Genomic DNA, 12,498 nt, shown 5'->3' on the forward strand with positions numbered 1-12,498 from the left:
TTAGTGATTAATATGAAGTTGCAACTTGTTGTCCCCCAACATAGCCTGATGGAGTCTACTATATTGATAACATTTTGTTTCACAGCCAGGATAAATCCCACTTTGCAATCTGCGCCCCATTATATAACCTACCCAGGTCACTGCTGTGTCTCTTCCTTGATTTGTAACAGAAAAACTCTGAAACCCTGCTTTCTGTGAACACTTGTGAAAAATGCCACTATATATTTTGATATGAGCCCTTATGCATATCATTAACATTAAGTTATAAGATGGATTTTTTCATCAGATGATTGCAAATGTTCTGCTGGAGTGCTTCTAAATGACCAAATAGTCTTAAATCTTCATTTTAAACTTAGGTGTTAACTAGTCTATCACACAATGGTTTTGGTAATTATCTGTAGATGAGAATTCACATTTAAAAACTTAGCATTGTTTCAATGAAATACTGTTGTAAGCCTGCAGATCTAAAGATCAAGGGCAACATCACCGTAGCATTGTCCAGCCACAGCTACAGACAGCCTGCATGCAAGAAACCATTTCAGCTTTTCTTAAATAAACAGGAATCAGGCAGCTATATTTTTATGGTTGCACCCTTAACTCTCAGCTGGCCCTAATTTAATGACCTTTCTTAATCTATAAACTGTATCTATGTGGCAGCAGGTGTTACCAGGTGACATGACAAATACAAGAACAAAAAAGTGTCAGATAATATCTTCATATACTACAGTTTTAATGCTGGGATTAGGGGGCTAAAAAGTTGTATATGATGCGACAAACTTAATTTAAGTGTGATAGGGTGGATGCTCCAACCAAAATTTTCTTTAATGCAGCAAAGGTAATCATGTGTTTAGAATGCATTACATTCATAATGCCAAATGACTGAGACACCGAATGGCATTACAATGCACACAAAGAGGTAAAACTAAAAATTATTTGGAGATTGCGATTATAGTAGGTACTAGTGTTTTCCCCTTTCCCCACTGTAGTGCTTTCTCAGAGTTGAAATATATAATAAGCTGGTGGGGGTGCATGGGGGCTTGCCCCCCCCCTACATAGAATGTCACATGAGTTTTTTGGCAATGTGTGTTTTGGCTTGTTCGTAGTGCCATTCAGCATTCCGGACATTAATTGTTATGAATGTATTCGATTTGGAATACCACAGTCATGTTGTAAGTATTACAAAGAGGATGAACAGTAAAACTAACATTGCTGTAAGCTAAGTAGCTAACCATACCCATAAAACTGCTCAGCATATATCAATATATTTTGGACTATTGTATCTCATTTACTATTAAATGGCTGCTCTCCTATAGTGCAAAAGAAGGTATTTAATATCATGTATGCATGAAACAATATCATGTAATCAAAGACCGCTTCCTTCTGGCTCGACTGGTCTACTTGTGCTACCTGCCCACAAAGGAATATTAAATAAATTGTCAATGGTATCCACAAACTCCGAACATTAAGATGGTTCACTGGACCACTAGATAAGATAACATTCATTTGTAAGGGATATTCAGAGACTTGTTGCACAGTAAATAGTGAACTGTACAGGCTGTAAGATGTGTTTAACAAATATAGTGCACTTTATACAGGGCTGTCTGAAGACATGACACCAAGGTTTGTAATTATGGCAGACATTTTTTTTATAATTTTAGGATGCAGCATAGTAATTATTTCAACCTTCCCGGTTATTTTAACTGATGTGTTGAGTACGAGGTACTTCATAATACCCATGCCATGTCCATATGTACATATGCAAATCAGAGCCTTCATGCCATAGCAGACCTGGGAAGTGTATCAGACACTCTGGATTTCTGGGTGTTTTGCAGAGCTGGATCCTTGGCACATTTTAAATATGCAAATATGCAGCAGCTCATTACATATTCAGCACTTCATTTGTTTTAAATTTTCTACTCTGAGAGTATGTTGATGGAGCACATAGTTTTCTGAGAAATGTAAAACGATTAACTGCATTACTAAGGAAAATGTAGAGCAGTACCTCTGTGCCAGAAGATACATTAAAAGGATTATGGTCTTCGACAAAAAGAGCTAAAGCAAAGAAAGTGAGAAAAACAATTTTATGAATACGCTGAAGTATTAATACATGTTTTTAGCTGCTGTACAAGGAAATAGAACAGCAGAGCTGTGAAAAGAAAATGTAAATGCATGAAAACGTGTTATACACCAGCTAAGCAACAAAAGTAATTATATGAATGATGTTACAAACCATATTAAAGAAACAAAAAGTAGTACTGTTATATCTCATACAGGGGTTTTTCAGCATATTACACATATTAGATTTTATTTGTGCATTGTTTTGCTAATGGAGAAGCAATTTGTACTGAATGAGAATTAGTAATTCATGTTTATTCATGAGTATCTCAGAAAGAATAAAACAATATTATATAAAGCTAACCCAGAGGTTACACATCACCGTTTTTATCATTCCTAAAATATGTTATAATGAACACAGTATTTTAAGAACAAAACAATTGAATCATGTTGTGAAAGGGGAAGTTTATTGCAATGAATGATACTTCAGATATTGCAGCCCAGAGAAAACTAATGCAGTGACTAAGTAACTACTGCTGCTATTGAGAACCTGTGCAATAATGCAATTATAGCATCATGGGAAATTAAAAATAATCTGTAATAAAAAATGGACCCACTTGCAGAATGAAAAAAAAAAATAGAAACTGAAGCAATTTCTTTTGAAAGTATCTACCATAACATTTCACTTAACAAATAAAAGTCTTCCTATCTTGTGCAGTTAATGCAAGCTGTATTTAATTCAAGTGGAGAAGATGTACAGAGCAGCTAGATTAGTCTTTTTTTTCTGTATCTTTCTTTTTCTTTGTTTATTTCTTTTTCTTTCTTTCTTTTTCTTTCTTTCTTTCCCAGCAAAACTTTATTAATGCTGTAGAAGAGCTGTCAGCTTATACAGAAAGAGGATATCATGTATATCAATTATATGAAAGCCTTATGAAAAAAGACATGCCATGGAGTGGTGAAAATGTTTTTTATAAATCTGCTGCTTGACAAAGGCTTCTTTTGATAGGCATGGTTCGACAGCTTTCAGTATAGGTAATTTCATGATTATACAACGACCCCCCCCCCATTAATATTCCAAAATGTGCACACTGATTGGTCAGCGTACACGTTGTAAATCAGACTTATACTAATGGACAAAGGTCCGGTCTCCCAGACTTTTTCCATTAGTATATCTTTTTTTTTCTTACAGCAATGGAGAAAGCAAGATCTCCATTGCTTTTTAAAAAGTGTCTCGCTATGTTAAAGGAGTTTAACATAGCGAGACAGCTTTAAAAAAAGCAAAGAAGAAAGGAAGATCTCCGTTGCTTTTTAAAAAGTGTCTCGCTATGTTAAAGGAGTTTAACACAGCGAGACAGCTTTAAAAAAAGCAAAGAAGAAAGGAAGATCTCCGTTGTTTTTTTAAGCGGTCTCGCTATGTTAAACTCCTTTAACATAGCGAGACACTTTCTAAAGCAATGGAGAAAGCAAGATCTCCGTTGCTTTTTAGAAAGTGTCTTGCTATATTAAAGGAATTTAACATAGCGAGACAGCTTTAAAAAAAGCAATGGAACTTTCTGCGTTGCTTTTTTTAAAGCTGTCTCGCTATGTTAAACTCCTTTAACATAGCGAGACACTTTCTAAAAAGCAACGGAGAGCTTGCTTTCTCCCTTGCTTCCACCCACAGCTCTGATGTACTGCGTAAGCATACGTACATCAGAACTGCCACAGAATACCGGACAGCTGTGAAAGGGCAGCAAGGAGGCATTATACAATATCATTATTTAAGAAAACTAAGTATTTTTTTCTTAAATAATGTCATTGTATAATAGCAATAACCCACTTCTGGGTGTGGGTAATGCTGGATTTACCCACGGTTGTCTTTGTTTGGCCACTCGGGCTTCGACCTCATGACCAAACCACGCCAACCATGGGTAAATCCAGCATTACCCACACCCAGGCGTGGGTCATTGTTTAATTATTAAATGGAATATAATGACAATACAAAATGTTTTATGATGCCCACTTGTGAAACTTTGTATCACATAGTTAAGGTTTTTAAATTCTATAAGGGAAATGAAACTATGTGTTTGAAGTAAGTAACATCATAGAATGAATACTTTGCATTAGAATTATGAAGGAACTTTTTTGTAACCACTAGTTTTTGTCTGTAGTATTAGATTTTCAGGTTCATGTAAAATTACTAAATGGCTAAAAGTTCATCTGCAGTGGTTTCCACTTACCATAAGAATGTCTGGTATGGTTACTGCTATTACAGTCTCTTGATGCTGCTTTTCAAATTTGCAGATGCCAGTAAAAAAAAAAAAACAAATGTAATTACTTTTTTGCATTTGTTATAAAAGTATGTGAATTCCAGCAAGTCAGCCAAACAATGCATGGAACCACATCATCACACCTTGTATCATGATGACATGAGAAAGGGGTTCCAATCATTCCCTACAAGTATGTCAATAATGCAAAAGATAAATAAGTAATATAATGGCAATAGAATCATAGAATGGCTTCTTAGAAAAAAACAATACTTAATGAATGCACAGACATTTTCGTTTAGTATCAGTATTGAATGATATGCCGCGGTGGTACAGCGGTAGCGTTGTTACCTCACAGCAAGAGGTTCTCCCATTCGATTCTCAGCTGGGCTTGGGAGTGCCTTCTGTCTGGAGTCTGCATGTCCTCCTCGCAGTTGGGTAGCGTTCAAAAGACATGCGTGCATAAATGGGCGTGCCTTCGTTGAAGGTTGGGAGTCAAGCTGGCACCTCGGCGTTTCTTAAAAATCTACTGCCAATCATTAGTGGACCGGAGTTCCGCTGTGGTGACTCCTTACCGGGAAAAGCCGAAAGACAAACAACAACATCAGTATTGCATGAGTAGCCATTCTATCTTGTTATATTTGTTGCAGGAGTGTCAGTAACTATGACAGGCTACAATATTTAACAATAAAAAAAAATAGATGTACCCATTTCCCCTTTTTAGGGGGCTTGCCATCCATGTATATCTCACTACGAAACTATATCAACAATGTGAAATCAGTAATGTAATTCATGGATTTAGGGGCTGAAGATATCCTGTCTCTGCTTCTGGCCCCAACTGCTTATCCTAAAGAAATGCCAACCACATCCTTGTCTCCAACCAAGTGTCAGAATCGCTCATACAGAGAATTTTTTATTTTTTTTTTGGTAGTTCTGTTTTCACGTAGAATCATTATTTTATGTGAAAACAAAATTAGAATAGCCATGAAGTACCAGTGAACGTCTGTAAATAATATAAATGAAGTACAGATGCTGTGGTCAGTGTCACCAGAATGCATTTGATCTTTAAATCAAATCCCATTCAGTAGAGATGTAATGGCAGAAAACAGCTTACCATTAATTTTGTGATATTTAAATTTGCAACAGATTTAAATCTCTAAAGATAACAGTGCTGGTTATGCTGTGATGTCAGTCAGATATGCAGCACTAGTTATGTGGGTGCTTCATCTCATTCAAGCTGAGAGCACCTGAAAGTCAGACCATACACATCACCTTTGTGTGACTAATTTAATTGTACTATGGAATCAGTGATATTCAATACTGCAGTATATATTGCAATATTATGCAGGGGGTTATAGCTCAAGCCCACCCTCAGTAATGTGGACAGTCTACTAAACATACACCTCAACACCATGTTGAAAGTTTGAAATCAAATTATTTACTGAAGTCCAAAATAAGAACTAATGTTGTCCTTCCTCTTGTATGAGTTCCTAAGCAGAAGGCTTGAGCACAAAAAATGGAAAATGGCTAGGCTTGAAATGGCCTACAAGGAAAGCTAGTCTAATATTTACCTATAGGCCTATGCACCTATGAATTTGTGTGTAAATATGAATGTATTTGCAGCACTGATGCCAGCATGGTATGCTGAGGGTGTTGGGTTCAAGTCCCAAATGATAGCTAATATTACTCTTTAATTTCTATACTTCTTTACTAAACCTAAGTAATTTTTCATTGACTAATCATAAACTGCTCATAGTGCTCATTTTCTTATTTATAAAAACTTTTAGTCTACCTTTTTTGTTAAGCCTCATGTTTCAGTCCAACAAAATTCATATCCTTTTCTCTCAGGATTCTTCACTTGCAATCCAGGTCTCCTCAGTCTTTAACCTAGGATATAGGTTAAACCTGGCAATTCTCCCAGGTGTTGTTCAACAAAGTTCTTAATACAGCAATTCTCTCCACTTGTGAACTTCATGAATTCTGTTAAACTCTTTAATTGAGTCTCTGTGTCTCTCATGGGCCTTAGATATCAGTACAATTTCAAGCTACCACCTGTCCCTTTCACTAAAAGAGGCCAGTATATATCTGTCTCTCTAAGACTTTGTTTCCCACTTATATCTGGTTCCTGCTTCTGGCCCCCACTTATCATCATAAGTTTGCATGGTAATCCTGCAATAGGGGCAGTTCTGTAGGCTCTTTCTCCCATAAAGTCCTAATGCTGAAAGTACAGAAACCCTAAAGTTATTGTTAGGGTGCACAGTATCACATGCCTTTCCTCAGGTCAGAACTTTGAAGACTAGTTACATATCCTACCTTGCTTGGCCCATGAATGTACTGATCTGGAGTATGTCTCCCTTCTAGTATCACTCTGTTACAGACACTTCTTGGTAATAATTCCAAGTTAAGAGAGGCCTAGCATCGTATCCATCTTATGCCACATAGACTTCTGGTTATAGGGACTTTTGTCTCAGGTCCAACATGTTGGTTAAAGGCTGCTATTAGCAAATGCAGTACATTGGCTTCGTTCATATTAAAGGATTTCTTTTCCATCAAATGATGGAATCCACTATTTGACCATGGCTATTTATAGCACTGAAGTCCTCTTCAGTGGGTTCATCATGTAACACACTGTGAATTTTGTACTGTTTGACCTTTTTTGGCTATTGTACTTGCATTAGTTCTGGCTTACTATTACAGAGTTACTTTTCATCAGACAAAAGTATGAGTCTGTTGCTTGAAACGACATGGCTGGGTTTTATTCACTGTTAAATATATTTGAGCTATTCTGTACATGTGTATTTGCACATCTTTGGGTTCTATAACTCTTTGATTTGATCCCATCATCAGAGTGGTGTTTAGCAGTTTCCATGCTTCCAGACTCCGAGTCTTAGCTTCTGCTCTTCTCCATACTGGTCATATCTTTATTATTCTGAGGGTTACCGTGAGTGTTTTTGTTGCACCCATATGAGTTTCTTCACTCTGTTTGAAGGAATTATTATCCTTTTGTGTTTTTTATTTTTACCATAGTATGATTTTCTTGCATTAGCTTAGCATGAGAAGCAATGGTTTATAGGTTGACCATATGAAACTGGACCCACTAGTGCAAATTGCAAAGCATGGAGACTGAATTGCCAAAATAATGGACTTATATATACCAAGTCTGAGATGAGCATTTCCTGGGATATTCCCTTTTCTCTGAGGTATGGTGATCTGAGAGGTGGTATATATATTTTGTGGGTGTGGGAGGCTTGCATCTCACAACAGCAGGTGAAGGGATGATTGCACCCCCACACACACACACACACACACACACACACACACACACACACACACACACAAAGTTTAAAGGAGAACATTAATATTTGAGTTTCACTATTCAACTGGATTTGTGATTTTTTTTTTGTTTTGGTCTGTTGGCACTTGGCCTTATGAGTGCCAACATTTCAAGAGGGAACTAGTTGAGAGAGACACATTTACTTTAATGCTTCTTCCAAAAATTTGCTTTGGATTTTATTATCAACAGTCATATTATTTTACTTTGTGGTCATCTTTAAAGTAGTGTCATTCAGTTTGCAGTGCAACTTTTTCTTTTCTTCTTGCAACAAATTAATAAGGTATTGTTATTTTAGCATTTTTGTTTCATCTCCTGGATTTGTTGATTATATGCACTTTGATGACTGTTATTACATGTTGGTGCATCTTTGCATATAGCCTTTATGAACTCTTCACTGATAAGTATTAGTTTTTCACCTTCATTTAGACTTTCAGGTTTCTTTTGTAATATTAGCTATGCTGTTTCCTTATTATGATGAATAAGTTTGCGTACAGTTCTTGACTTTGGTTTACATTTCTTGAGAGTTGTGCCTTTAGTTACTCATAGTCAGGTTGCACATTCTGTCATTTGTACTTGTAGATCTTGCAGAGTACTGTTAAACTTTTATTATTCCTACCGTACTTTTTTTTCTTTTCCACTCTGCAACTACGTAGTATAAGCTTGGTTCTGAAAATGGCTTGTCTTTTATCTTTCAAGTTCCAGCATCAGTTTAGGTTGCGCTCAGAGCTTTAATAAAAGCTATTTTGTCATACGCATGCTTTCTTACAAATCTGTATAACACCAACAAAAAATGTATTTTCTAGGATATGCTTTAACTTGCTTAAAAACCTGCTTTTATTGTTGGAACAATTTGGTGTAAGTGCACAGGTCAGATGATCTTGTGGGTTTACCATTTCCTTATTTTTAGCAGTTCTCTACTTAAGAATATTTTCTTTTTACATAGGTGTCTCATCTGCTTTATCACACATTCCTTACTTGTGTTTTTTACTAGTGTTACTAGTGTTCAGGCAGGACCTACTATGATTCAGTACTGAATAACGGTACAGTCTTTGTTATAAACATAAAATTCGGTGCTTTGCAAAATTATAGACTTTACTCTAGATAACACCTAGCAAGGTTCAGTGTTTCTTAAAGTTCTACAGTTTGACAGTGCTTTCTACACATCACACATTTATTTGCTTTTTCTTCTAAACAAAAATGGTTTAGACAGCGTTTTCAGAGATTTCTACCAAAACATTGTATTTCAGAAGCAACACTCTTGTCCAAAACGCAATAGCAGACTGCTTTTCCACTTTCTTCAAATGTAGCACAATTTACAAACGCATGAAATGTTGGGCTTATTTAAAGTCTCATTTTTCTTTTCATGTTCACTGTTGCAAGATACTAAACAAGCTAAGATTCCACTCTGCATACCATAAGGCAAACAGCTTTGCACTCAAAATTGAATTTTCTTTTTCACTGTAAAGGTTCCCACTGACAAATTCTTTCTATAACACTCAGTTCATTTACATGTCACAAAACATCTCCAGTATACATTTGTTGCTAGTCACAGGCAAACAGCACAATGAAGAAGTGTTATTGTTTCCTTTTTTCCTGTGGATCAGTAATTTTCAGCTGTTTCAGAAACACCATACAATTTAACACATAGCTTTATTAGCCCTTTACGTATTGCTTAGACTATAATTATAAACATGCAGCATAGTCACAATGCCAAATGCATTTTTCAGAATGCCAGTGCATCTCTTTTTCTCAATATACCAGAACATACAAAATTCAGAATTACCTGACTTCTTTTCTGAATGCATTTTTGATTTTCAACATAGACATTATGTAGCCACAAAGTTTTTTTTCCAACATTCCACACATCAGTTACAGTTTCACTTTCTTTAAGCAGACATTTTTTCTACTCTTCACATTTACTAGCAAGACTTCCTTATATTTGGAGAATTTCCACACATTTCACCCCTGTACCATCTTAGTAATGGGTGCTAAGCCTAACCCTAAAGCTTTCCCTTTCCCGAACCCTAACCCTACACCTTACCTTAATAAAAAAAAACTTCCTGTAACACTATCAGTACACAAGCCACACTCGGACACACAAACTCACACATACACTCCTTAAAAACACACCATCTATTTTCTTACCTAACCCCAACCCTAGCCTGAAAATACCCACACTTGCACACAAACAGGCGACACATCCTCATATCCTTCACCTATCCCAGACCCTACCGGTAACTCACAAACACACACACAAACACTTACCTGTCTCAACAAATTGTACTATCGCCATTTGCACCCCTTGACCATCCATACCTTCAACATTACACAATACTTTTTGCTTATCGACAAAATGTCCATTCACCATTACCCAGGTGAATCATTTTATATATGTAGAGGGAGAGATAAATATAGGCAGATTGTGATATATAAATATTTATATATATATATATATATATATATATATATATGTGTGTGTGTGTGTGTGTGTGTGTGTGTGTATAGATAGATATGTAGAGAGAGAGAAAAATAAATATAGAAAAATTGATATAGATATACAGAAAAAGAGATAGATAGATAGATAGATAGATAGATAGATAGATAGATAGATAGATAGACAGATAGATATTCATGACTATATATGTATGTATGTATATCTCTATATCTATCCATATAAATATATCTATCTGTACATGACAGCATCCTGAAGATAAACCATTCAACATCGAAAACCAAAACCTCTGCTACCTAGTACATGTTTGCCAAGGAAGAACCTTGGCACATACATTCATAGGTGTGCTAGGCTAATGGCCCTGGGGCCTTTACAAGCCTAGCCCATAGGAATACCTTGGCATCATGCCACCTGACCTTATTTCCCAGCACCTCTGTTGAGTAAAGCCACTGGACTGATCCCCGGGGTGAATTTTCTGTTTCCCATCCACTCATCAAATTTCTCTTGAAGAGGGCCAGTGAGGTGCTTCGCTTGACATGTATGGGAAGTCTATTCCATAGCATGGGCAGACTCTGGGTTATGAACCTGTCCCTCCAGCATGTTTTGTTGATTGTAGAAATGAGAATGAGGTCTGTGGAGCATGTGGTGAGGAGGGGTTGGGATTTCTTTAGATGTAGCATTTCTTACAGTGTTGGGTCAGACATGGCTTTGTAAGTCAAGCAGACATCGCCTCTAAGTAGGCAGTATGAGACAGAGAATAGTTGGAGTTTTTTTAGTCTGCCCATATAGGAAACATGCAGCTTTAAAACATTATTCTTGCACTCTCCACACCCCCCACCAATTATATATACTAACTTCAAGATCACACAATCCCCTAGGAAAGGGAATATTCTCCTTCCCATGGATTGTTGCTCTTGCACACTTGTAAACTATCTATATAATCAACCAAACCTGTTCAGTTAAACTGATGTAGCCTGGACTCCATTTCAACCAAACCAAGTGAACCCATATATATATATATATATATATATATATATATATATATACAGATAGATAGATAGATATATGTGCATGTTATACCATCCATCAAAAATATAACTTATTGAACAGCAACTAATTAAACACAACTTGTTATCAACAATTGATCAAAAAATGTTAAAACAAGTTTTTATTTTTTCAGGGGTATGCCCAACTGCATCCCATCCCCTGTTAATAGTATATACCAACTGAGGGATCGCAATACATTGGGGAAGGTAAAATCCCCAATCTGCAATGTACTGCAATCTCTGGACATCTACTGGACAAAAAGCTACTACATGCAATACACTGATTTTCAATCAACTGTGAAAATATATGTATACACATACACACACATACACACATACACACACACACACACACACACAAAGACACACACACACACACACACACACACACACACATATTTATATATGGGTCTACTGTGATTCATCGAAAGCACACTTACCCAAATCACACATCAGTGAACTCACTTCTATGTAAGACTAAAATAATGATCACTGACAAGTAAACGAATGGTAAGTAACCACTTGACCACCGTGACAAAACAACTAATCAGAACACATTTTCCCCTCACACACACACCCCCAACTAAATATACCAACTCCAAGATCACACTACATTAGAGGAAAGGGCGAAGTTCACCATGGTAGCCAAGTGGTTACTTACTGTTCGTTTACTTGTCAGAGACCTGGGTTTCATTATTTTGGTGTTTCGTAAAAGTGAGTTCACTAATGTGTGATTCAGGTAAGTGTGCTTTCGATGAATCACAGTAGACCCAGATATATATATATATATATATATATATATATATATATATATATATATATATATGTGTGTGTGTTTGTGTGTGTGTGTGTGTGTGTGTGTGTGTGTGTGTGTGTGTGTGTGTGTGTGTTTCTTAACTGCATGGTATAATGGTATATAATTGCATATAAATGATAATATGTGACTACTTAAATGATATTGTACCTCCTCTGTATGTTCCTACTTCTCTTTTCTCAGAGCTGAGACTGATACTGGACACTTTTGGTCAGTATTCTATCCAGGTTAACAGATTCAAATAAATAACTAAATAAATAAATGCATGTATCATTACATTTGACCACATTCCTACCATGGCTCATGTTTGACAAAACTATACATTGACCACTTAGCATGTATTGATGTCACCTATGCTGAATGGAGAAGTGCTGTTTATAGAGGTAAGTGGGATTTGTTTTATTAATGCTGAAACTTTTGTATATGTATATATATATATATATATATATATATATATATATATATATATATAGGTTTTGACAGAGGTCATGAATGTGTGTACAACTGTATGCTGGTTAAAGTTAGAGTAAGGTTTAGGTAAATGGATAGAT

The 12,498-nt window shown here is 36.1% G+C and overlaps 1 protein-coding gene across 2 annotated transcripts in view; it reads left to right on the top strand.

Moving 5' to 3' along the window:
- Nucleotides 1-12,498, top strand: part of BEGAIN (brain enriched guanylate kinase associated) — a 3,126,115-nt gene that overhangs the window by 2,097,510 nt on the left and 1,016,107 nt on the right. The gene's annotated exons all lie outside the window — the stretch shown is intronic.

Source organism: Protopterus annectens, chromosome 6.part0 (assembly GCF_019279795.1).
Source record: "Protopterus annectens isolate FY-2018-M chromosome 6.part0, PAN1.0, whole genome shotgun sequence".
Taxonomy (NCBI): domain Eukaryota; kingdom Metazoa; phylum Chordata; order Ceratodontiformes; family Protopteridae; genus Protopterus; species Protopterus annectens.